This window comes from Camelus bactrianus, chromosome 5, assembly GCF_048773025.1.
Source record: "Camelus bactrianus isolate YW-2024 breed Bactrian camel chromosome 5, ASM4877302v1, whole genome shotgun sequence".
Classification (NCBI taxonomy): domain Eukaryota; kingdom Metazoa; phylum Chordata; class Mammalia; order Artiodactyla; family Camelidae; genus Camelus; species Camelus bactrianus.
In genome coordinates, this window is record NC_133543.1 from 42,114,573 (window position 1) to 42,138,773 (window position 24,201).

Below are 24,201 nucleotides of genomic sequence, written 5' to 3' on the forward strand. Positions count from 1 at the left end.
GAACGTAATTTTATCAAATTGGGAAAGTTAGGAAAGAAGGACATCTAGTTTTTGGAACGAAGTAATGAGTTCAATTTTCTAAATGTTAAGCTGGAGATAAAGTTTTAGAAATGATAAAAAGCATTCTGGGATTGAATTCTTTTAGGTAACATTTAGTTAAAGGTTTCTTTACTTCTTAGTCCCTTTAATACACTAACTTGCAAGAGGAACCCCAAGAGGGAAGAAACAACATATTATCCAAACTTAGTTGATTGTAGACTGTTTTCTCAAAGAAACTGAGACTGATGTTCTCCTATTTTAATCTCTACCAAGGTTCAAATTTCAAATGCTGTGGCAGTCCACTCAAGGAGAGTGAAGCCTGACTTTGAAAGTGATTGTATTAATTTTAATGTGCCCATGTGCTAGGAGAATATTCTAAGATTCTAGGGTCTCAGTCCTGAGTGAGAGACAGCTACTACTTTGTAAAGATCAATCCTGACACTCAAATGCAGCAATCTCCAACAGCCTTGTATTTCAGTCCCATTTTTACTAATTACTAACTACCATATGCATTCATCAATTACATTCAGATGTCTAGGGTTTTTTTTCTCCCCATCACCAAGAAATTCTCAGACACCAGCTAGATGTCCTACATCAACCCAATTCTGACACTATCTACTGGAGATAGCATCAGATCCCACAGGTTAAGGACTCAATCCTATAAGGCCACCCTGCTTCAAACACAATCCTAAATCCAGGTTGTCACCTGTGTTTCTGACCCACTGGCTGTAGATTAGTGGTTCCAATGATCCTCTTTGGTTTTGATTAATTTACTCAGAAAAACATTTCACTCACTAGATTACTGGCTTATTATAAAAGGATACACATCAGGACAGATGGAAGACAAGTTATGAAGAAAGGGTGTAGAGATTCCATGCTCTCTCTGGGATGCCACTTCTCTGCATCTCCACATGTTCCCCAACCCAGAAGCTCTCCTGACCTGTACTTTTGGGTTTTTATGGAGGCTACATAGGCATGATTTATTTAATCATTGTACATTGGTGATTGACCTCTATCTCCAGCCCTTCGCCCCATGGAACCCCCATGGGGGTGATGGAACATGTGTGGGGAAAGGGGCGGATTGGACTGAAAGTTCCAACTTTCTAATCACATGATTAGCTCCACTGGAAATCTGCCCCATCCTTAGGTGCTTTCTGGGCACACACAGACTGAATAGGGACAGCCATAAGGAATACCTTGAACACTGCAATTAGCAACTATTTCATCTAACTTCATAGAGACAGAGAAAGTTAATCAAAATTAGAAGGGAGAAGAATTTTTCTCAATTGAAAGAGCAAGATTAAAAAACCTGAAAAAGCAAGTAATGAAACAGAAATAAACACTTTACCAGATAAAGAGCTCAAAGCATTCATAGTAAGAATGCTAACTTAATTTGGGAAAATAGGTGAACATAGTGAGAATTTTAACAAGGAACTAAAAATTCTAAAAAGAAACAGAACTGAAGAATACAATAACTGAAATAAAAAACATATTAGAAGGAATTAACATCAGACTAGGTGATACAGAACACATAAATGATAGAATAATGGAAATCACCCAATCAGAACAGCAAAAAGAAAAACAAATTGAAAAATGAAAACAGTTTAAGGGATCTCTGAGACAACATCAACATAACAATATTTGCATTATAGGAGTCCCAGAAGGAAAAGTGAGAAAGAAAGGGATCAAAAATGCATGTGATGAACTTATGGCTGAAAACTTTCCAAACCTAAAGAAGAAAAAAGATATTCAGGTACAGGATGCACAGAGGGTCCCAAACAAAATGAACCTACGCCAAGAGATATCATAATTAAAATGGCAAAAGTTAAAGATAAAGAGAGAATTCTAAAGACAGCAAGAGAAAACAAAGAATCACATACAAAAGGACCCTCCATGAGGCAATCAGCTGATTTCTATGCAGAAACATTGCAGACCAGAAGGGAGTGGCATGACATTTTCAAAGTACTGAAAAGGGACAACTCGCAACCTAGGATAGTCTACCTAGCATGATTATCATTTAGAATTGAAGGACAAGAGCTACCATGTGATCCAGCAATCCCACTCCTGGGCATATATCTGGGAAAGATGAAAACTTTAATTCAAAAAGATACATGCACCCCAAAGTTCATAACAGGACTATTTACAATAGCCAAACCATGGAAGCAACCCAAATGTCGCTCAACAGATGAATAAAGAAGATGTGATAAATATATACACAATGGAATATTACTCAGCCTTAAAAAAATAAAATATTGTCACCTGCAGCAACATGAGTGAACTTAGAGAATATCCTAAGTAAAGTAAGTCAGGCAGAGAAAGACAAATACTGTATGTTATCACTTACATGTGGAATCTAAAAAATAATACAAATGAATCTATATACAAAACTGAAACAGAAGACTCACAGACACAGAAAACAAACCTATGGTCACCAAAGGGGAAAGGAAAGTGGGGGAGAATAAATTAGGAATATGGGGTTAACAGATACAAACTATTATGTGTAAAATAGATAAGCAACAAGGATTTACTGTATAACACAGGAAACTATATTCAATATCTTGTAGTAACCTAAAATGGAAAATAATCTGAAAAAATATATAACTGAATCACTTTGTTGTACACCTGAAACTACACAATATTGTAAATCAACTATACTTCAATTAAAAAAATAAAAAATAAGGAGAAAGAATTTATTCAGACACTGAGATGAACTAAAAGAGTTCATCAATGCCAAACCTACCCTGAAAGAAGTGTTAAAGGGTCTTCTCTAAGGAGAAAAGACTATAAGACTATATAACAAGAAGTAAGAATCTATAGAAAAGGAAAAATCTGACTAATAATGGCAATAATAAAGGTTGAGGATCATCCACTTAAATAAGCTAGTATAAAGATTAAAAGACAAAAAAATTATAAAATCAACTATGACTAAAGGAATAAACATGAAGATGTAAAATATGACATTAAAAACAAAATGTGGGGGAAGGAAGTAAATGCAGAAATTTTAGAATGTGTTTGAACTTAAAGGACTACCTATTTAAAACAAGTAGATATAGTTATAGATCAACATATATGAACTGGTAACAGCAAATCAAAAACCTACAATAGATACATAAAAACTAGAGAGAAAAGAATACAGCATACCAGTAAAGACAATCATCAAACCACAAGGGAAGAAACAAAAAGAAGAAAAGAATAGAGAAGAACTACAAAAGCAACCAGAAGCCAAGTAATAAAATGACAATAAGTATATACCTGTCAATAATTACTTTAAATGCCAATGGATATACACACACACACACACACACACACACAATGTATATGTATATATACTATAGAATATTGCTCAGCCATAAAAAGAATAAAATTCTGCCATTTGCAACAATGTGGATAGACCTAGAGGGTATTATGCTTAGTGAAATAAATCAGAGAAAGACAAATACTGTATAATACCACTTATATGAGGAAGCTAAAAAATAAAACAAAGGAATCTATGTAACAAAACAGAAACAGACTCACAGATATAAAGAACAAACTAGTGGATACCAGTGGGGAGAGGGAAGGGGAGAGGAACAAGATAGGGTATGGGATTCAGAGATACAAACTACTAGGTATTAAATAGATAAGCAACAAGGACATATTATACAGCACAGGGAAATATAGGCATTATTTTGTAATAACTTTAAATGGAGTATAATCTATACTCTGATGCACTGCCAGTCTAAGCACCAGTAGTGGCTGCCCCTGTCCTGCTCAGATGCCGCTTTACATCTGAGCCGCCTCTGTGTCTCACAGCTAAACCCTCGCACGAGTGTGGAGCTGTGTTGTAAAGCAAGAAGGACTGGAGCATTTGCTTGGCTGAGGCTGGCGTGTGCTTCAAGGCAGTTGTGGGAAACTGATCAGCCACCCAGGCAGTTTTCATTCCATCCTCTCTGTCCTGATTCAGGAGCCAGCAAGTGTGTAAGTGCTCCTCAGGAGCAGGGTCCAGGCTTCCCACGGCCCTCCTGTTCGTCCTACTGGCCCTCCAGTCCAGCCAAGGGGGCATGTCTTTCCGTATTGGACCCCAGGACTGGCGCACCCAATATGTGGCTTAAAACTAGTCACTCCTCAGGGAGAACCTCTGCCTGTATAATTTCTCTTTTTCTCTGAGTCCCCTCCAAAGGCCACAGGTCTTGACCTGATCACTTCTCTTTCCTGCCTACCAGATTCCGTGTGGATTTTTCTTACAGCCTTGGTTGCACGAGAGTCTTTCGGCCAGTCTCCAGTTAATTTTCAGTGAGAATTGTTCCATATGTAGATGCAGTTTTGAAGTGTTTTGGGGGGAGGTGAGATCCATGTCCTCCTACTCCACCGTCGTGATCTCTCTGTGTGCATTTTCTTTTATTCTGGCACGCTCTATAATATTTCTGTCAGCCACACGTTTTTTTTTTCCCTTTCAGATTTTTGGGGAGAAGAGAGAAAATGGTCATGGCAGAGGGGGATGAGATAGTGTTAGGGATGAGGTGAAGAAACCTAGTATACAATGATTTATAATATTTTTTAAGCAAAAACATCAAAACATTGCTTCACCTGGGAATAGACTTCTCAGTTTGATATGATTTCCCTTAGTCTTACACAATATGGAAATTCAAATGGTGATTTTTTTATGTGACATCTTCTAATATTTTTAATGTTTGAAAATAATTTTAAAACTTATTTTAATAAAATTTCTCATTTAAAACAATTCCTTTGCAACTTCGTCGTTGAAAAATATCTCTGATTCTTTCTTCCTCCTAAATGGAATTACTGCTGCATCTTCTCTTAATTTTTCTCTCAACCAGTGTTGGCTTACTTCCTCCATCCATTAGACTCACTCTTTTTACTGCTTCTATAAGCTTGTTCAAAGCCATATGAATCCTCTATCCCACTATTGGACAACTTAGAACTTTTTTTTGTTGGAGTTGTGAGTTTAGATACAGGAACCCCAGGAATTCCCTAAGTGGTTCTTTATTTTAAAGAAAAAATTTTATCTTCCATTTCTTAATTGTGGAAGTAGCCATTAGGTATAACCCTTTGGTAGCAAATATGAAAAACTATCAAAGGAGCTAAATTAACAGTTGTATTTCTTATTGCTATAGAATGTCTCAGGCATCAAATGCAGAAAGGCTACTGAGCCACAGGAAAAGACCAGAACTAGTTACTGAAAATCTTTCAATCCTCTTTCTCTCTTACCTCAGCATCTCTCTACGCATCTTCTTCATTCTGCTTTCTCTTTGCAGCCAGCTCCCTTTGTCTCTCCAGACTACAGATCAGACAACAACCACCCCAAGTTCCTGAGTTTACAAATTATCATTTAGTCTGTACACAGAAACTAGCTTGATGTTATTGTCATAAGTCTGCATTCCATTGTCATAAATCTGCATTCTGATTGGTTCTTGCTTGGTCCCATTTGCCATACCCAGGTGACTGAGTCACACCAAATAAACATGGCTGCAGTTCAAGTAAAGAAAATTTCTCAAGACAGTGTGGGATAATTTAGTCTGTGTGCTGGGTGTATACCCCAAAGTGTGACTCACTCAAAAAAATCTCACTTAACCAATGAGACTTATCAAACAGACAGTGTAATATAGTATGCTTTCGCAAATTTTAGTATCTGCATACCACCAATATAATTTTTTTCCATTTTCAAGAACCAACTACCCTATTATTTACTAAATATACTTCTTAGATCAAATTTAAGGTACCATATTTCCCTGTTCCTAAGCAATTTTCTGAAGTCACAGGGTTGGTGTGTTTTTTCTAATGTACATTAATATACATCTATAACTACTAAATTAAACTGTTAAAATAGGAAAAAAATTTCATGGATGGTCCACTAATGAATCTCTTGTCTGGACTACCTAGTCAGTCTCCAAACTAGTCACCTCAGATCCAGCCTTGACCGTCCCCAACCCATTTTCCATATTGCAGCCAAGTGATCTTTTAGACACACAGATGTGGTCGTGCTGTCCTCCTTCTTCAACTTAAATGCCTAGTGGCCTCTCCTCATTCAGTGAATGGCAACTCCATTCAGCCTTCAGTTCAGGTCAAGCCCTTGGAGTCATCCTTGACTCCTTTTCTTTTTCTAACATCCTTCATCCAATTTATCTGTATATCATGTAGTGTCTATCTTTGAAATGCATCCAGAATCTGACTACTCCTCACCACTCTTGCTACCACCCTCATCCAAGCCACCATCATTTTTCACCTGGATTATTACTATAGATCCCCAACTGTTTCATTTATTTCTACATTTACCCTCTTACAGTCTATGTCCACATGGAAGCCAGGGTGATCCTTCTGAAACATAAGTCATATTATCTTATTTTTATGCTCAAAATGCTCCAAGGTTTCGTATCCCATACAAAGTTGAGAACTTTAGCTCCAATGTTCTAAGATTCCCTCTAAGATCTCTTCCCAGACCCTCAATCTTCCTTTCGCTGGCTAGGTTCTAAGAACACTGGTTTCTCTGCTGTTTCTTAAACAGTCTAAACATGTTCTTATCTCAGGACATTTGCCTGAGCTGTTCCCTTTACTTGGAACACTCTTCTTATAGCAAAATGGCTCCCTCCTTTACTTCTGTCTTTGCTAAAAATTTATTTTAACAAGAAATCTTTCCTTGTCACCCTTTGTAAAATAGTACTTCATACCACCATTCTTTGTTCCTCTTTCCCTGCTACATTAATTCTCACGGCACCTATCACCACCTGACACATTGTATTTTTTGTTTATCTATTTGTTATCTTTGTCTCCCTCCCCATATAATCCCCATGATGGCAGGGAATTTACTGTGTTCATTGTTCAAACTTTGGTGCTCAGAACAATACCTGTTTCTTGATGGATGCTCAAAAAATGTGTTGAATGAATAAATCAATGATGTAAGAATGAATAAGTAAATGAATGAATGAATGAACATGACCTTCACAGTTTCATGGTCTACCTTCAAAGTCCCCCTCCAGTCTTCTCTCTTACCACCCTGCCCCTCCTTCTCTGTGTTCCAGTCTTTTTTTTTTTTTTTTTTTCCCTAAACTTCTAAAACTTGCCCTGTTCCTTCCTGTGCCAGGGCCTTTTATGCATGCTATTGTGCCTACTAGGAACATACTTTCCCTTCCTTCCTGCTTAAACCTCAGAGAAGAGTTCCTCAGGTCTACGGGCAGACCATATTCTATTATGTGTTCTCCTAGCATTGTGTGCCTTACTTTGGATCACTTGCCACTGCTCTAATTCTACATTTATTGATGGGATTATTTGATTGTCTCCCCATAAGAGTAAGATGGTGTCTTTTCCATCTAGGTGCCAATACAAATATTTGTTGAATAAATAAATGAATGCAGATCTGGGTCCTAGTAATAGACCTGTAAGCTAATTTTCTGTATAAACTTGGGCAAGTCACTTTTTCTTGCTAGCTGTCCCTAACAGTAAAACGGGGAAGCTGGTCTATACGAGGCCCCATTCAGCTTTCCCTTCTAGCCCTTTGATTTTCTGTGGAGTTGAAGGTAGCCATACTCAATACATGCCTTCTGTTTAGATGAATGAAATCTAGTGAACTCAAAGTACATCCTACATACTCATTGAAGTAAGCTCTGTATTCTTTGTTCTTGAGCTCAAATCACTTACAGGCAAAATTTATTTCCTAAGAGTTCTTTTTGTTCTCTGATTCTTTCTGCTGGGAGGACACAGTTATCATGAAGCCTGTCTGACAGTGAGGAAGGTAAGTTGAGTTATGGCAGAGCTATGCCAGAGTCCTCTCCCAGTCCTGACTCTTCACACAGATCATACTGCTTCTTGACAATGTGTTGACCCCTTTAGGTCTTGTCTGTTACCTCATTTATCTAAACATAAGAATGTTGGGGACAGTGTTTGCTTTAAGAGGCTTACTGTGGGATAAAAGAAGGAAATATGCTCCTGCAGTTATTAAGCAAGTCCCAGGAAAACATTTTATGGAAGGACGGTTTTCCAATTAAAGCCTTTTAGCTCCTATACTCAAGTCTTCTTTAAGTTCCCTGTTTGATCTCTGAGACTTGCAGAATTAACAGTAAGGGACCTTATCCAATCCAAGCCCCAAAGTCTGTGGATAAAGGAACTGAAACCTAGAGAAACTGAGTGAGAGTGAGTTGTCTAAGGTCACAGAATTACTTAAATGCAGAACTAGGAATACAATCTAGGTCTGCTTCCTTGTCTAGTGTTTTCCTAGGAACCTAACATCAGTTACCTAAGTTGATGAGGTGGGCATGACTAAGTTAATGCAAATCAGCACTCCCACCGCTGAATTCAGCACTGAATTTCAAGGCCCCACATCACAGCGTGGGGTGTTCAATTATCTCTATTTTTAAGTATTCAAGAGTCAGATTGTGTTACAGACCAATCTGGGCTTGGTGGAGGCAGGGTAACGGCACCCAAAAACCCTGCATTTCAAATTAAAAGTAAATTCACTCCAGTTTTCCTCAGGGTGGCTCTTTGCTTTAGCTAGAACTTTCCCCTCACATCTGAAAGCCTTACTCTTATGGGCAAAGCTCAACAACTTCAAGGCCATGTGGGTCAGAACCAATTGCCTGAGGAGGAAGATGTATTTAATTAGAAGGTTCTTATTTCAAATGGAGAGCAACCTGAGGATATTGATGAGTGATGAGTGGCTTTTTTTGGAGGAGCTATGAGATTCCAGGTGGCACTTAATGAAGTATATCTGGAGTATGTCACTAAAAGGGGCTAGGCATCTTTTTGACCCTGGGACAGCACAGTCTGATGCCAGACTATGGTATCCTGTCCTTGCCTCTCCTCTCTCTGTTGTGTAGCCTTAGGCTAGCCTCTCTCTCAGCCTCAGTTTTTATGATAAAGTGGAGATTAAACATGGTGTTCACCTGGGAGGGTTGTGAGTTTTCAGTGAGTTAAAACATGCTTTGAACCATGCCTGGCACATAAAACATATTTACTACAGTTTTTGTTATTATAGTTATTGATATAATTCCTTTTACCTTCCTTTCTTGTCTTGGAAACACTTCAGTGGAAGGTGGATGATCTCTCGGAAAAGACTCCCCCCCACAGCAGATGCCACATGGGACACTCTGAGGGTCCATATACTCTTCAGTGCTCCCCCTTGTGTTGGCAGATGCTTTGTTGAGCCTGCATTGTAGTTTGATTTCTGCTGCTGTCCAATCCTACTTCTTCCTCCTGACTCCCTCAGAGGTTGATCCCTGATTATTACTCTGTATGCAAACTCCATCTCAGCATCTAGAGAACCCACTCAATGAACATCGACTTCCAAAGGAAGTGAGTAACATGTAGCAGAAAGAGTTTGGGAGCCAATAACAAAAAGTAAAAATATGGAAAAACATTTGAACTCTCAGGTTCTCGGTTTCCATATCAATAAAATGAGGGTAATTATCTTTAACTTGCAAGGTGTTGTGAGGATTAAGGGAAAGAGTAAAGGACCAAGCCCATAGTAGTGTACACTGTAAGAGTTAATTTGAAACCCCCGCACCATTTTACCCTTTTGTTTTCTTCAACTTACTTTTTGCTCTTCCTTTTCCTAACCCAGTCATAGTTTTCCTCTTATTTCACATATTCTTTTTCCTCTCCCTTTGCTGTCTCTTCATTTTTCATCCCCTTTTAATTTAGTCCTTTAATCAATGTTATTGAGGTCCACTTTATGTACAATGAAATGCAGACATTTTAGCTGTGCAGGTGAAGAGTTTTGAAAGATGTGTACAAAGGTAAATCCACCACCACAATCAAGATATAGAACATTTCCATCACTGCAAAAGGTAGCCTTGTACATCTTCCCAGTCAATCCTCACCTCACAATCCCAGCATAGTTAGTCATTGATCTACGTTCTATCAGCATAGATTGGATCTGTCTCTTCTAGAGTTTCATATGAATGTAATCTTATAGTATGTACTCTTTTCTGTCTGGCTTCTTTTCTCACGACATAATGTCTCTGAGATTACCCATGTTGCGTGTGCACCAGGGTTTGTTCCTTCTCGCTGCTGTGAAGTAGTCTATTTATTATGAATGTATTACAGTTTGTTTCATCATTTGCCAGATATTGGGCATTTGGTTGTTTCCAAATTTTGGCTATCAGGAATAAGTCTGCCATGAACACTTATAAGTCTTTGTGAGGATACATATCCTCATTTCTTTTGTAGAATTGCCAAGTCATATGTTAGGTGTATATTTAACTTCATAAAAAATGCTGATATCATGTTGCATTCCACCTAAAAAAGTAGGCAAGCTTCCATTGCCCCACATTCTCTTCAGCACATGGCATTCTCTGTCATTTTAACTTAGCCATCCTAGGTGTGAAGTGAATGTATCTCATGATTTAGTTTGCATTTCCCTGATGACTAACAATGGTAAACATTGTTTCACGCTTTAATGACCTTTTGTATATTTTTTGTGATGGTTCTGTTAAATATTTTACTAATTTTTAATTTTTTTTCTCTTAATTACTGGGTTGTATAATTTTGGCATGTTATTTTCCGTGTAAATTATTTCTTAGATATATGTATTATGAATATTTTCCCCAATTTTTGGCTTGTCATTTTCTGTAGATCATTTTTTCAAAGAGAAATTTTAAGTTTTGATGGAGGCCAGTTTATTTTTTTTTTTTATCATGGTCTTTGTGTACTATTTAAGAAATCTTTGTCTACTCCGAGGTTGCAAAGACTTTCTCATACATTTTTCCCAAGAAGTGGTACAGGTTTTACATTTTTTAGCTTTCATATTTAGGCTGATAGTCCATTTCAAGTTACTTTTTTCACATGATATAAGGTACAGATCTCACTGCTTTCCATATAGATACCCAGGTCTAGTACTACCTGTTGAAAAGTCTTTTTTTCCCTCCATTGAATTACTTGGCATCTTGTCCAAAATTATATGACTATAAATATGTAATTTATTTCCATTTCATTATCTATATATCTATCCTTATGCCAGCAACAAACACTCTTGATTGTTGTGGCTTTTTAATAAGCCTTAAAATAAGATGTATATAAGCCCTCAAACTTTGTTTTTCTTTTTTGAGTATAGTCTTTTGGCTATGTTAGGTCCTTTGCCTTCCATATAAATTTTAGAATCAGCTTGTCAATTTCTACATAAACCTCTTGACCCATTGCAATGAGCCTTGTCTTGAAGTCTACATTGTCTTGTTTTAATTTAGCCATTCCAGCTTTGTTTTGGTTACTATTTGCAATATATACCTTTTCCATGCTTTTTAAAAAACTTACTGGTGTCTTTATATTTAAGGATTTGTTGAAAGCTGGTATACATCTTGCATTTTTTTACTCAGCCCAACAATCTCTGACATTTAATTGTAGAGTATAAGCTCTTTACATTTCATGTATTTATTGATATGTTTGAGGTTAAATCTAACAATTTGTTTTTTATCTGTCCTATCTGTTCATTGTCTATTTCTTCTTTTCCTGCCTTCTTTTCAATTAGTTCCCAATTTTTTCCCTTTCATTCTATTTCCACTAGCGGTTAATTAGGTATACCCATGTGTTTTGTCTTTTAAAGTGTTTGCTGTAAGCTTTACAATATGCATTTTAAACTTAACACAGTCTATCTTCAAACTACATCACAAAACTTCACATATAAAATGTAAGAACTTTACAACAGTATAACTAACATCCTTTCTTCTCTCTTTTGTGGCATAATTGTTATGCATTTTACATTATAAGCCTCCAAATACATTGTTTTCATTATTACTTTAAATAGCTATTTTTAAAATTTTTTAAATGAAAAAATGATACCTTTTCTATTTATCTACCCATTTATCATTGCTGGTCCTCCTTATTTAAGCTGGCATCTGATATAAATTTTTTTCTTGTTCTGCTGGCAATGCAGTCACACAACTTTTATTTATATGAAAATATTTCATTTTTGAAAGATATTTTCTCTGAGTATAGAGTTTAGATCGACATTTCCCCCCAGAACTTAGATACATTGTTATATTGTCTCCTGAATTTCATAGTTTTTGATGAAAAACTTGCTGTGATTCTTATCTTTGTTCACTATATAATGACATTTTTATCTCGGGCTGACTCAAATGGTTTCTCCTTTATCACTGTTTTCTTTCTTTCTTTTTTTTTTTAAAGCAATTTGATTATGATGCACTGTGGTTTTCCTTATACTTGTCCTGCTTGGGGATCATCAAGCTTCTTGAGTCTTGGTTTACAGTCTTCTTCAAATTTGAAAAAAATTTTGGCCATTACACGTTCACATGTCTCTGTGCCCACCCCTGCCCCTTGTTTCTTTTTCTTTTTCTTTTTTTCTTTTTCTGGGATTCCAGTCATACGCATGTTGTTGTTGGAGTTGTTGGAGTTGGAGTTGTAGTTGCTGTTCTTCTCTATGCTTCATTTCAGAGAATTTACATAGAATTTTCTTCTAGTCCACTATCTTTTCTTTTCTTTTTTTTTTTTCCTTCCAATTTCTAATCTGCTGTTAATTCTATCCAGTGAAGTTTTTATTTTAGATTTATAGTTTCCATATGTTGGAGTCACTTTTTGATTCTTTCTATATTTTCTATGTCCCTTCTCCTTTGTATTCACTTTCCCCCTGAATTCTAAAGCATAATGATCACAGCTGTCTTAAAGTTTCTGTACTAACTCCGCATCACTGTAATTTCTAGATTCGTTACTACAGACTGATTTTCCTCCTTGTTATTGGTTATATGTTCTCTTTTTATACATATGTAGTAATTCTTTATTAGATTCTGATCATTGTAAATTTTATGTTATCAGAGTGCTGAATGTTGTTGTAGTCCTTCAAAAAGTGTTTTTTGAGCTTTGTTCCGATAGTCATTTAGGTTTTTGTCAGATGAGTTTGATTCTTTCCAGGGTATTTTTAAAAGACTTTATTAGGGCATGTCTACTATACACGTCACTTTATGGCAAATTAATCACTCTTCTGTGGTCTCTACCAAATAGTTTTTCTGTTTAATAAAGACTTTCACCCTGACTATTGGGAACTCAATATATTTCCAGTGATGTATGAACTCTGTGGTTGTTCTGCTTCCAACTTCCTGGCAATTGTTCTCCCCTTAGAAGTTATTCTTTGTGTATTTGTAGAATGTGCAGATTGATATTTAATCAAACACTAAAGGAAACCCTATGGATATTTTTTCTCTCCCTTACTCATCCCTGTATACTCTGGCTCCCCCAGACTCCTTGGACTCTGAATTGTCTCCTCTACCCAGTGAGGTTGCTAGAGTCCTTTCGGTTCCCTCTTTCTGCACTGAGTTTGAGAAAGTACCTCCAGGCAGAACTCCTGGCAGTCACAGGGTGTACCTTGTTAGTTTCCCATATGTCAGCTATCACAGTCCCGTGCTACCTGTTGTTAATATCTGAGAATTGTTGTTTCATATATTTTGCTCAACTTTCTAATTGATTATGGCCTGACAGTAAGTCCAAACTTTATTTCTTCCTAATGGCTAGAAGCAGAAATCCTAATTTTAATTATTATCCAAGGTTATACATAGATAGAGATTAAAGAGTCAATTTTCCAGTATTTTCATAAAATAAAACAAAACAATATCAGTCCCCTGTTCTTGACCCCAATACTCACTCACAAAGGCCATCAGTTTCAAATGTTTCTGTTGATTGTTTTCATATTTACTTCAATTTTGCTTATGTTGCTGTTTCTTGAGTCTTTTGTTTTTAAACATTGAATTTCTGCCAGAGAACACAGAGATTTGGCTTTTTGTCACATTTTTCACCCTTACTCCATACATAAAACTTGGCCCTCATTCCTTCCCAATACCATCTGTCCCTTCTAGCTCTGTCCCTTCTAGCTCTGTCATCTTACTGAAGAAGTTTCTACAGCCTAGAGCCTTTGGACCTTCTCTGACTTGGTCTCCTTGTCATCCAGATCCTTTGTACATTTTCCCTGACATCTCCCTTTACCATCATCCTAGGGATTCCCTTTGCCTGTCTATTGATTTAGACTGCCTGTTTCCTGTATCCCTTGTTTTCTTTCTTCTTGGTTTACCACTTCATTTTTTGGTGGATCAAATCCTCTGGTAACTACGTGAGAAAAGATACATGAAAATATTTTTGTTTCGTTATGTTATTTATTTGCTTTTTGTGAAGTTGTATGCCTTTATTTTACCTGCATATTTGGTCGACAGTTTTGCAGGTTATATTTTTATAAACAGTTTTTATTTGATTAAAAATATTTCCTCTTTTCCTTGTTTGCTAAGAATTTTTTCATAAATAGGTGGGTTTTGAGGGGGTTGGGGTTTCTTTCTTTTTGATTGCTGCTTGGAGTTTATTTTCTACTTGATGCAAGGCACAGGGTTATAAGGTGTCAGGAAGGCTCTCATGTGGCTTGGGTAGTAAAGAGGGGGTTCTCTCAACCTCCTTTTTGGTGTTTCGCTGTTTTGATATTAAAGAACCCAACTGTTTCTGCTGGCTGTAGCCTGCTTCGTCTCAGGGAGGGGAGGGAAGAGAACGGGGAGGGCTCTTATGAGCCTAGCGCCTTGGGAGGAAGCCTGGCAGCTTATGGCGGCCACTCAGGATGAGACCAGGAGTTGGTTTTGCCAGGCTGCCGCCAGGCTGCTGCCTCCCCATGTCTTCCTGACCCAGGTCACAGGTGATCGTGCTGGTGGAGGTCTCGGGCGATTCCAGGTGCTCTGGGGACTCCAACACTGTGGCCATGAATGGGAGAGTGGACTTCCTGAAAAAGAAGCTAGCCCACCAGTGACCCGGGTCGGCTTTGGGGAGACCGGGTTGGGGGGATGGCTTCCCCAGGGTACCCCGCACTTCCGCAGCACCTGTTACTGGAAGTGGAGCCCGGGCGGCGCCGGCAGTAGTCGTGGGTGGCCACGAGCGAGCCGCTGGAGCGGGTGGCTGCCGTGGTTTTGCTTGTGGGCTGGTGGAAACCTCGGTGGCGACCCCTCGTGGACCTCGGTGCACGATCACAGGTGGCGGGGACCAGGATGCTAGGCCACGGAGCCCATTTGCAGAGGTGACCGCGAGCGACCACTCCACCACCCAGACACACGGGCCATGAAGAGATGTTGAAATTTATCAAATGCCTTATCTACGACTCTGGTTATAGAAAAATTTTTGCTCTCAGAACTTGAAAAGCTTGACTTCATTTTTTTTCTAGCTTTCTGGTGTTGTGATATTTGATCTGTATGTAATGTATTTTTTTTTCTCTCCAGAAGCTTTTAGGATTTTTTTAATCCCTAATGTTCCAAAATTTCATAACGATATAGCTTCATGTATTTTAACATTGGTTTCCTAGGTAAGGAAATGTTAAAATTGTGTGAGCTTCAAATAGATTTCTGGGACATTCCACTCTTTAGTGCCAACAGAAAAGCCTCAGAGCAGGAATCAAGAGGCATGCAGTATTGATTTGAGGTGAGATGTATGTGAACCTTGTTGGAGCCGGCAGATCTGGTTGCCATAGCAGTGACTGAAACAAGAGATCAGGAGGATCTGATGTGTTACTAAGAGGTGTCTGATACAGTGTGGGTCTTTTTGCTTCCATCATACTGAGCTTTTCATGAGCCCCTTTAGTCTACAAAATTATGTTGAGTTTTGGAAAATTTTCTCAAATTGCTTTTTGACAACTACCTGTCTTCATTTTCTGTTTTCACTTTCTGGAACACCTCTTAATCAGATTTTAGACTACCTAGATTCTTCCTGAAATCTTCTGTTTTCTGTTATTTCCATACTATGTCATACTGCCTGACTTTTGAAGAGATTTTCTCAGCCCCACCTTTTAATTCTTTGTATTTCTTCATTTCTACTCTCACTTAAATTTCTAAAGAATTTTTATTGTTGTTGTTTCCAAATATATGTATGTACACACAGACACACACACAGAAACACACACAAACACACATTTCTGATCTTATTCAATGCTTACAGCATTTGTCTTCGAATTTTCTGAATATTAATTATAATTCATGTGTTGTTTTCTAGGTTTGCTTCTTCATAAAAATAAATTCTTTGTTTTATCTATGTTTTATCTTTTTCTTGACAGTTTTGATCTCTGTATTCCTGTTGGAGTTGTTCCCCAGGTGTTGCTGATTATCTGTAAGAGTGGGACTCTGAAAAGTTGATTGAACTCTGTCTGTGCATGGGTGAAACATTTAATTAAAGAGCTTCCAATGTCATTGTCTCAAAGACTTTTCCTCTTGGCTGGTCAGATTCCTTAGAGACTCTTACAATCTTTGACCCAGAGGGTATATGCTAGGCTGCATTGGAATCCAAATGGGGCAAACGGCTGAGAGCAGGACATTTAATATGCAAACTCTTATACATCTTCTTTTTCAGGTTAAGAACCCATTGTCAACTGGGTTTGGGGTCCTCAGCCACAGACTCTATATTTTACCTTCTCTAGAGAGTAACTCTGATCTTTTCACAAGAGGGAGAGGGAATCTTGGAAGCTAACTTTTTCTTAAACACAGTTGGAACCAACCACTCTAATTTTAATCCCACCTTCACACCATCTCTAGAGATACCTAGTGTGAGTAATTTCTGAGCCTTTGGAGGTTCTACATTATAAAATGAGTTACTTCTTAGCTCTCCTATCAATTTAGGATTTAGCTTGTGGGGTCTGCTAAGTCATCTGTTTTCCAGCTTCCAAAAATTTGTGACTGAAATCTCTTCTACTGTTCTTACTGTGGAATTCTTTCCCAAATCTCTTTCTAGTGGAAAGTAAACATACACTTGAAGGTCTTCTCTTCCCCCAACTCTAACAAATAGAGATGCTGACTAAATTACGTATGAGGCAATTCTACTGTTCCTTATGTCTTGAAAAATTTAGGTCTCAATGTGTTTGTAGCATAATAGAATTTGTGTCTCTTAATGTGTCAATTCTGGCTTTTTGGGGGTTTACAAAAGGCTACACAATTAGTACATTATATAACACCTCATTCATGAATTTTTACACCATTCAAGTACAATATAGTAGATCTGCAAATGCTTCAATTTATTTGATTTTATTCCTCTGCACTCAGTTTCTAGATTAGAGAAACAAGTTCCTGACAGGAATTTAGATAAAATAAAAATTAACATTCTGGTATCTATCTTGAGGCTGAAGAGATGTGGGGCCACATTCTATACACTTTTATATCTAAATGATAAAGAGAATTGATGTTCCAAATGATAACCTTAAGACATTTTAATACCTCTATGAAATAAAAATTATGTTTTATCTTTATGAGATGGAATCTTAAACATTTCAGAAAAGTTTTTAACAATAATAGTGGAATGTGAAGAGATTTCAGGTTAACTGCAATTCACCAGAATGCTAGATTCCCTCAAAGAAGTAAATAAACTAACAATTGTCCAGACTATTTAACTTAGGGATGAAAGAACCTGAGTCTATAGAATTGTAGGCTTGAGCCCACATTCAACAGTAGCAAACTTTTCCACTAAGAATCTGTTTTAGTAATTGCTTTACAGTTGTTGCCTCTAATGAAACTTGCAGAATCACAATGAATAACCGAAGCAGTCTTCTGTGGAAAATCAGTGCTTCACATGTCAATTAAAAAACAAAACAAAACAAAACAAAAAACCGAGAAAACATTTTTGAGACAGTTAGACTTTCATCTCTGAGCTCTGATGGATTCAAACTAGTATGAAACAAAGTTTTTGTCACTGAGGGTGTTACAATTTAGTCAAGGAGAAAGACATCATACATAAGTATTACTATAAAGTAAGAGAGTACATGCCATGTTAGTGGTAGGGATGTTAATGGCTTTAGATGTAATATAAAGGAGGTAGGAAAACTGCATTCAAGGGGCAGGTGGATCCACTTAACCAGAGGTGAAATTAGTCAAGATGGTTCTTGCTTTTGTTTCTGAGCTCATCCTTAGGTCTTGGGTGGTAGGAACTCAGGGGAGTCATTTTGATGAAGCAAGTTGGAATATCATATATAATATATATATAAAATATATATATACATATATATATATAAAATATATAATATAATATAATATAATAATAGATATTTCATATATGTTTGTGTATTAATCAGGTTTCTTCTGGTGACAGAAACACATTGTAAACTACTTTAAGCCAAAAAACATTCTACTGATCAATGTGATTGACAAGGTCAGTGATAAAATGGATCGGGTATGAATAGATCTAGATGCTCAGGTAATGTCATGAGGAATTTATTTCTCTCTGTCTCTTGGTTCTGCTTTACTCTATGTTGGCTTGATTTTTGGTGGTTTTCTCCACATGCTGTGAGTTATGAGCATCAACTTGAGTCTTATGTGGCTGGTATAGCTTTCCATTTCAGATTAGAGAACTTTCCTTCTTAGCACCCATATTTAGGAAGTGTCTGGGAGGAACTCTACTGGCCTGCTTTGTGGACCAGTCATGATGGACAGAGGATGACTGACTGAATATTAATTACATGGGAAGCAGAGCTTGAGTCTGGTACCTTAGACCATTTGGTCAACCTGACACCCTTTGTCTTAATCACCTGGGATAACGAAAGAGCAGTTTCTCAGTGGAAAGGAGCACTGGAAAGGGGGAGTCAAGAAGTGTTGTTACAGACCTGAAATTACTCATTTTAGCTTAATTTATGCCAATCAACTGTTAAACATGGCTATTCCTTGAGTTTCAGGTTGTATATAGCAAGAGTCACTGACTTTAGACATAGGTGAAAGAATGGACAGTTGCAGCTGGGGATGTCACATATGTTAGATATGAATTATCCCATCTTTCAGGTATTTCCAATCATCAAAGATCCCACTCTTGAGAATATGTTATTCCTTGGGGACCCAGCTCCTAGCATGACCATTAACACATCTGGCACTCACAATGATAATGTGCTTTTGAAGAGTATGAAGACTATGCATGTTCAATAGGACCTCAAGATTCTTTTTAGGTTCTTTTGCTCATGGTTCCTAGTAGTCTTCACACTTCTTTTCTTTTTCAGTGGATTCAGAAGCATAGGGAATTGTACTTACTAAAGTCCCATCTGTAAGACCTTGGTAGACTGAGAGGAAGAACCAAATCTTCTTAATCCCATGTGAGAAGGAAAGAAATACTCATGGAGAGAGGAATGCTAGTTGTTTGAAGTCCAGGCAAAATACTGAGGCCTTGAGACATCCAAGAATTGAAAGAGTAGGGAAAACTTCAAGGCCCCAGGACAAGGAAAACCTTGATAACTGTTGTAGCTTTTCAGATTTGGGTTTTTAGGTGGTTTAGGCACATATGAAAGAATGAGAATGAGAGAAAGAGAGAAAGCAAGAGAGAGAGAGAGAGGCAATGATTGGGAAATCATGGAAGGTAGACCAATGGTATGGGTAGATAAATGTTGGGCATCATAAATACTGCCTAGGCCTCATCTTGTTGTTTAGTAGCAAATGTCTTGAGCAATATGTTAAGAAAGTTTCAGAAGCTGCAGGGAGGAAGGCTATAATTAGTTCAAAAGATCAGCCAGGGGCTTGAGCATGGTAGGAGATGTACAGGCCCAATTATTCTTTCTAGGCCACTTGGTAGAATAGTCTAAGTAAATACCCAAAGCTCAAACCTAAACACAAATATTTAGACTGCTGCATGAAACAGGAAATCAGAATTACAAAATGCTTTAATCTGTCAAATACTTTAAGAATTAAACTGAGAAACACATTAGTGGACTCCTAAAGATGGTTGGTTAGAGATGGGGCTTGGGGAAACCCAGGAGAAACACATTGAAAAGATTATGTCAATAGCTTCAAAAATCACCTGTGAGTTTTGGGGTAAGAATTTGTGCTTAGTAACCAGACAAATGCAAGGACGATTGGAGCAGACTACTAATTAGCAATCAGTCATTGCCTAATGTTAGTGTGCTTGTCAGTTTCAGTTGCCACTCAATCAACTTAAGGATGCTACTTTATATATGAAATAACACAAAGTTTCCAAGCACCTCTAAAAGGGCTGTCCTTCATTCAGCGATCAAATATTTATAGAACATCTACTATAAGCCAGGTGTGCTAGGCTCTGGGATATAAAACTGTTTATGATACACTTCTTCTCTATATGGAGTTACACATGTAATAAATGCCAAAATAACCCAACAGCCACAGAGCTATAAGAACAGAGAGAAAGGAGAGATTCATCCTGCCTCAAAATTTAGGGAACACTTCACAAAGGAGGTAACATTTGAGACAGGCTTTTAAGGGTTGACTAAATGTTGTTGGCTTCACCTATGTGCTTTATCATTAAAAAAATTTTTTGAGCTCCTTTATAGATAAGGTATAACAAAGAGCTAAACAAAGGAAGACTGGGATAAAAAAGAGTTTACTTAGTTTAGCTGAGTGGAGAACATCAAAGGAAGAGACAAAAAGCTTTGAGTAAATGGTATGATCTAATTATATATTGCGTGGTGCCAGCTTCTCTTCCTTTTTTATTATTATTGTAGTAAGAACACAATATGAGATCGATCCTTTTCACACATTTTTAAGTGTACAATACAGTATTGTTAACTATAGGCACAATGTTGTACAGCAGGTCTCTAGAATTTACTCATTTTGCACATCGAAAACCTTATACCCTTTGTAAAGTAACTCTCCATTTCCCTCTCCCTCCAGACCTTGGCAATCCCTATTCTACTCTCTGTTTCTTGGAGTTTAACTATTTTAGACACCTCATATAAATGAAATCATGTGATATTTGTCCGTCTGTGATTAATTTATTTCACTTAGCAAAATGTCCTCCAGGCAAACCCATGTTGTTGCATACGGCAGGATCGCAGCCTTTTTTTAAGGCCAAATGATGTTCTATTGTATGTATATACCACATTTTCTTTATCCATTCATCCACTAATGAACTTTTAAGATGTTTTCCTAGCTTGGCTATTGTGAATAATGGTGCAGTGAACATGAGAGTATAGATATCTCTTCCAGATCCTGATTTTAATTCTTTTGAATGAAATTGGTGGATCTCATGATAGTTCTTTTTAATTTCTTGAGAAACCTCCCTACTGTTTTTCAAAGTGGCTGCACCATTTTGCCATCCCACCAACAGTATACAAGGTTTCAACTTTTCCACATCACCACCAGTGCTTAATTTTTTTTTTTTTGATAATAGCCATCCTAATTGATGTGAGGTAGTATCTCATTATGGTTTTGATCATCTCCCTGTTGATTAGTGATGCTGAGAATCTTTTCAGATCCTTGTTGGCCATTTGTATGTCTTCTTTGGAGAAATGTCTATTCAAATTCTTTTGCCCATTTTTTGATTGAGATATTTGTTTTTTGTTTGTTTTTGCTATTGAGTTGTAGGAGTTCATTATATATTTTGGATATTAATTCTTTATGAATATATGGTTTGCAATTATTTCCTCCCATTCTGTGGGATGCATTTTTACTCTGTTAATTAATTCCTTTAATCACAAGGATTTTTGGTTTAATGTAGTCCCACTTGTCTATTTTTGCTTTTGTTGCTTGTGCTTTTGGTCATGGCCTGCATGTGCTTTAATTTAATTGCCAAATATTTATTGCATATTTACTAAGCATAATCCAGAGATCCAAATAAAGACCTGGAGGTGGTAGAAGCAAACCCATGTTTCTCAGTAAAAAGTATCATAGTCCTTACGTAAAATTGAATTCCAAAGGAAATGGCAATCTTTATTTTGAAGCTATGTAGCCAAGTGGTAAAAAGTGCAATTCTGGAGCCAATCTGCCTAGATTTCTTAGACAATTTACTGTGTCTCAGTTTCTTCATCTGTAATATGGGATAATAATATTACCTACATACCAGGGTTATTGGGAATATTAAATGAGTTAATGCATGCTGAATTCAATATTCCTTGGCACATAACACTCAATAAATGTTAGCTAATATTATTACTCTTTTTTGAAGACCAATAACTAGGCTGTATTAAGATCTTTATTCAGGCTCTATTTTATCAGGTGTCATAAACTTCCAGACCCTTGCAGGTTTAGGCATCCTGGTTAATCAGATGTGAGATCTGAGTGGGAACATTGGTATATCACTGATGATGAGATTTGCTTATTTTATCCATAAAGAAAACCTAATTTAAATGCTTTCTTAAACCACCAGATGCTGTTTTTGACCACCAATGGCAAACTTCTCTCATTTTTATTCTTTTTTTAAAAAAAAATTTAGGTCTAATTAACATATAGCAAAATGCACAGCTCTTAAGTATGCAGCTTGATGGGGGTTTTTTTACATATGGGTGTACCCATGTAACCATCACCCAGGTCAAGATATTGAATATTTCTATAACCCTAGAAAGTTCCAAGGCCACCCTTAACTGGTGTTTTTAGAACACTGATTGCCTGGCCACCAAGGAGCTTGTTTTCTCTTAGTTTTCATCTTAAGATGCACACCATGCTGCTTTAGATGACATCTGCTGTCTCATCAAAACTTTCTACCTCATGGCCCTTTCACTTAGGACATACCTGCCTTTTGGCTGATAAATAAATAAGGTTTATTTCATACAATGTTAAAAACTAATACTTAAGTTATCATTTTTCCTTAGATAATATTTTAAATAAAACCTTCTATGCTTTAATTCGCAGAAATGATTAATGGTAGGAATTTTAATTACCATGGTATTGTTTTGGTATTGTTTTTGCACCAGAGGTCTGTCATACTCCTAAAGCTACGTCAACTTTGTGGTCATATACACCGCTGGCATCAGTCTGACTGATTCAGCTGGCACAGTGCAATCAGGAATCTAACGGTGGGGTCAGCAGATTTTTTTCTGTGAAGGGCCAGACTATAGAGCTTTTTTGGTTTTGTGTGCTATACAGTTTCTGTCAAGACTTCTCTGTCATAACTCATCAACTGCTGTTCTAGGGCAAAAGCTACCACAGGCAGGAGTCTAAAGTAGGGCGTAGCTGTGTTCCAATAAAACTTTGCTCATAAAAACAGGCACTCACTGCAGTCTGCCCACCCCTTGTCTGAGCTTGGCCTGATAACTATGCAGGAAAAACGGATGTGGGGCGTGAGGACGGCCGTGTCCCAGGCTTCGGTTGAGCCCCTGGGACGTGCCTCGCTAAGTGTGGGTCCTTGGTTTTGTGCAGGAAAGAATTCAAGAGCCAGCCACAGTTGCGTAAAGGTAGATTTATGTAGAGAGATACATTGAAAGGCAAGAGAAAGGCCACGAGGTGTGGGGGTTGGGTGACCAGATTAAAAGTAGGTACACTCCATAGACAAGAGTGTGAGCCCGTCTCCGAAGAGGGAGAGAGAGAGGGCGGCAGCTGTGAGGGGCAGTGTTGCCCGTGGGCTCAGTAGCTTCATATGTTAATAAGTGGAAGGACCAGTCAAACTAGCCTGCGGAAGGGTCTGGGATTCCCAGGAAGTTGGCCATTTCCCACTCTTTGACCTTTTGTGGCTAGCCTTGGGGCTGTCATGGTGCCTGTGGGCATGTTATATACCAGGCTAATATATTACAATGGGCGTATAATGAAACTCAAGGTCTATTAGAAGTTAAATCTCCCACAATCTTGAGCCTCAAGGCCTACTGGGGGTTGAATCTTTCACCATTTTGATGTTAATTGCTGTAGCATTCCTTGAATGGGTGGGCTCTGCCCCCTTCCTGTATAAATAACAGCTCTGTGACCTTGGGGGAAGTCACTTAAAGTTTTTTTTCTTCATCAGTGAATGAGGATGTTGCTACCATCTCAGCTAACATATAAATATGAGAAGAAAGGATCAGATTAGACAATTTTCATAAAATCACTTTATAAAATGCTTAATGCCAGAGTAATTAGTTAATAACAATACATAAACATGGAGGCTTAACCAACTAATATTGGGTCTCCTGGAAAACTACCACCTTTGTTTTCTTTTTTTCTCTCCCTCCACCCCATTCCCTACCTGTTAATCCCTGTTCATAATGCCTCAAACACACACATACACACACAAATACCACACCACTAGAACTCTGTTCTCACCTGCTCCAGCTGCACCCTGGGCCGCCTTTTCCCACTCACACCCACCAGGCTTGATTGTTCCTCTTCAGATTAGACCACCAACTACAGAGTACATATCATGACTGGCCCAACTTTCTTCCTACAAGGGGTGATTTGTGGATAAATAGCTTGTTCCAAAATGCCCTTGGAGCATCTTACAAGAAGAGTCTAAAAAATCAAATGGAGTTTATGATTCTAAGTATATAAAATTACTTCTGAGAAATTCACTTATAGCCCAAAACAACAAACTCTGGGA

At 37.6% G+C, this 24,201-nt stretch overlaps 1 pseudogene; it reads right to left on the reverse strand.

Annotated features, from left to right (window-relative positions):
- Positions 1 to 1,916: 1,916 nt before the first annotated feature.
- The window catches only part of LOC123613197 (pancreatic progenitor cell differentiation and proliferation factor pseudogene), a 67,130-nt pseudogene continuing 44,845 nt past the window's right edge, over positions 1,917 to 24,201 (reverse strand).